This window comes from Oncorhynchus nerka, linkage group LG9b (assembly GCF_034236695.1).
Source record: "Oncorhynchus nerka isolate Pitt River linkage group LG9b, Oner_Uvic_2.0, whole genome shotgun sequence".
Taxonomy (NCBI): Eukaryota; Metazoa; Chordata; class Actinopteri; order Salmoniformes; family Salmonidae; genus Oncorhynchus; species Oncorhynchus nerka.
This window is the reverse complement of record NC_088424.1, coordinates 40,865,650-40,868,968: the sequence shown is the minus strand read 5'-3', so window position 1 is coordinate 40,868,968 and position 3,319 is coordinate 40,865,650.

The window sequence follows — 3,319 nt, the reverse complement described above, 5'->3', positions numbered from 1 at the left end:
ACTGTCCCCCTTCAGACCTGACTGTCCCTCCTTCAGACCTGTCTCCCTGACTGTCCCTCCTTCAGACCTCTCCCCTGACTGTCCCTCCTTCAGACCTCTCCCCTGACTGTCCCTCCTTCAGACCTGATCTCCCTGACTGTCCCTCCTTCAGACCTGATCTCCTCTGACTGTCCCTCCTTCAGACCTCTCCCCTGACTGTCCCTCCTTCAGACCTGATCTCCCTGACTGTCCCTCCTTCAGACCTCTCCCCTGACTGTCCCTCCTTCAGACCTCTCCCTGACTGTCCCTCCTTCAGACCTCTCCCCTGACTGTCCCTCCTTCAGACCTGTCTCCCTGACTGTCCTTCCTTCAGACCTGTCTCCCTGACTGTCCCTCCTTCAGACCTCTCCCTGACTGTCCCTCCTTCAGACCTGTCTCCTCTGACTGTCCCTCCTTCAGACCTCTCCCCTGACTGTCCCTCCTTCAGACCTCTCCCCTGACTGTCCCTCCTTCAGACCTGATCTCCCCTGACTGTCCCTCCTTCAGACCTGTCCCCTGACTGTCCCTCCTTCAGACCTGATCTCCCTGACTGTCCCTCCTTCAGACTTGTCTCCCTGACTGTCCCTCCTTCAGACTTGTCTCCCTGACTGTCCCTCCTTCAGACCTGATCTCCCCTGACTGTCCCCCCTTCAGACCTGTCCCCTGACTGTCCCTCCTTCAGACCTCTCCCCTGACTGTCCCTCCTTCAGACCTATCCTCTGACTGTCCCCCTTCAGACCTCTCCCTGACTGTCCCTCCTTCAGACCTATCCTCTGACTGTCCCTCCTTCAGACCTCTCTCCTGACTGTCCCTCCTTCAGACCTCTCCTGACTGACTGTCCCTCCCTGACTGTCCCTCCTTCAGACCTGACTGTCCCCCTTCAGACCTGTCTCCCCTGACTGTCCCCCTTCAGACCTGTCTCCCCTGACTGTCCCCCTTCAGACCTGATCTCCCCTGACTGTCCCCCTTCAGACCTGTTTCCCCTGATTGTCCCTCCTTCAGACTTGTCTCCCTGACTGTCCCTCCTTCAGACCTGTCTCCCTGACTGTCCCTCCTTCAGACCTCTCCCCTGACTGTCCCTCCTTCAGACCTGATCTCCCTGACTGTCCCTCCTTCAGACCTGATCTCCCCTGACTGTCCCCCCCTCCTTCCCCTGACTGTCCCTCCTTCAGACCTCTCCCTGACTGTCCCTCCTTCAGACCTCTCTCTGACTGTCCCCCTTCAGACCTCTCCCTGACTGTCCCTCCTTCAGACCTATCCTCTGACTGTCCCTCCTTCAGACCTCTCTCCTGACTGTCCCTCCTTCAGACCTATCCTCTGACTGTCCCTCCTTCAGACCTCTCCCTGACTGTCCCTCCTTCAGACCTCTCCCCTGACTGTCCCTCCTTCAGACCTCTCCCTGACTGTCCCTCCTTCAGACCTCTCCCCTGACTGTCCCTCCTTCAGACCTCTCATCTGACTGTCCCTCCTTCAGACCTGTCCCCCTGACTGTCCCTCCTTCAGACCTGTCTCCCCTGACTGTCCCTCCTTCAGACCTGTCTCCCTGACTGTCCCTCCTTCAGACCTGATCTCCCCTGACTGTCCCTCCTTCAGACCTGTCTCCCCTGACTGTCCCTCCTTCAGACCTGATCTCCCCTGACTGTCCCTCCTTCAGACTTGTCTCCCTGACTGTCCCTCCTTCAGACCTCTCCCCTGACTGTCCCTCCTTCAGACCTCCTTCATCTCCCTGACTGTCCCCCTTCAGACCTCTCCCTGACTGTCCCTCCTTCAGACCTCCCCTGATCCCTCCTTCAGACCTGTCCCTCCTCCTCAGACCTCTCTCCCTGACTGTCCCTCCTTCAGACCTGATCCCCTGACTGTCCCCTCCCTCTGACTGTCCCCCTTCAGACCTGTCTCCCTGACTGTCCCTCCTTCAGACCTGTCTCCCTGACTGTCCCTCCTTCAGACCTGATCTCCCTGACTGTCCCCCTTCAGACCTGTCTCCCCTGACTGTCCCTCCTTCAGACCTTGTCTCTCCCTGACTGTCCCTCCTTCAGACCTGATCTCCCCTGACTGTCCCTCCTTCAGACCTGTCTCCCTGACTGTCCCTCCTTCAGACCTGTCTCCCTGACTGTCCCTCCTTCAGACCTGATCTCCCTGACTGTCCCCCCTTCAGACCTGTCCCCTGACTGTCTCCTTTCAGACCTGACTGTCCCTCCTTCAGACCTATCCCCTGACTGTCCCCCTTCAGACCTCTCCCTGACTGTCCCTCCTTCAGACCTCTCCCTGACTGTCCCTCCTTCAGACCTCTCTGTCCCTCCTGACTGTCCCTCCTTTCAGACCTCTCCCCTGACTGTCCCTCCTTCAGACCTCTCCCTGACTGTCCCTCCTCAGACTGTCCCTCAGACCTCTCCCCTGACTGTCCCTCCTTCAGACCTCTCATCTGACTGTCCCTCCTTCAGACCACTCCCTGACTGTCCCTCCTTCAGACCTCTCATCTGACTGTCCCTCCTTCAGACCTGTCTCCTGACTGTCCCTCCTTCAGACCTGTCTCCCTGACTGTCCCTCCTTCAGACCTGTCTCCCTGACTGTCCCTCCTTCAGACCTGATCCCCCCTGACTGTCCCTCCTTCAGACCTGATCTCCCCTGACTGACCTCCCCCTGTCCCTCCTCAGACCTCTCCCTGACTGTCCCTCCTTCAGACCTGTCTCCCTGACTGTCCCTCCTTCAGACCTCTCCCCTGACTGTCCCTCCTTCAGACCTCTCCCCTGACTGTCCCTCCTTCAGACCTGATCTCCCTGACTGTCCCTCCTTCAGACCTGATCTCCTCTGACTGTCCCTCCTTCAGACCTCTCCCCTGACTGTCCCTCCTTCAGACCTCTCCCTGACTGTCCCTCCTTCAGACCTCTCCCCTGACTCCCTCCTGACTGTCCCTCCTGTCCCCCTTCAGACCTGATCTCCCCTGACTGTCCCTCCTTCAGACCTGTCTCCCTGACTGTCCCTCCTTCAGACCTGATCTCCCCTGACTGTCCCTCCTTCAGACCTGATCTCCCCTGACTGTCCCTCCTTCAGACCTGATCTCCTCTGACTGTCCCTCCTTCAGACCTCTCCCCTGACTGTCCCTCCTTCAGACCTCTCCCCTGACGTTCCCTCCTTCAGACCTGATCTCCCCTGACTGTCCCTCCTTCAGACCTGATCTCCTCTGACTGTCCCTCCTTCAGACCTGATCTCCCCTGATTGTCCCTCCTTCAGACTTGTCTCCCTGACCGTCCCTCCTTCAGACTTGTCTCCCTGACTGTCCCTGCTTCAGACCTGATCTCCC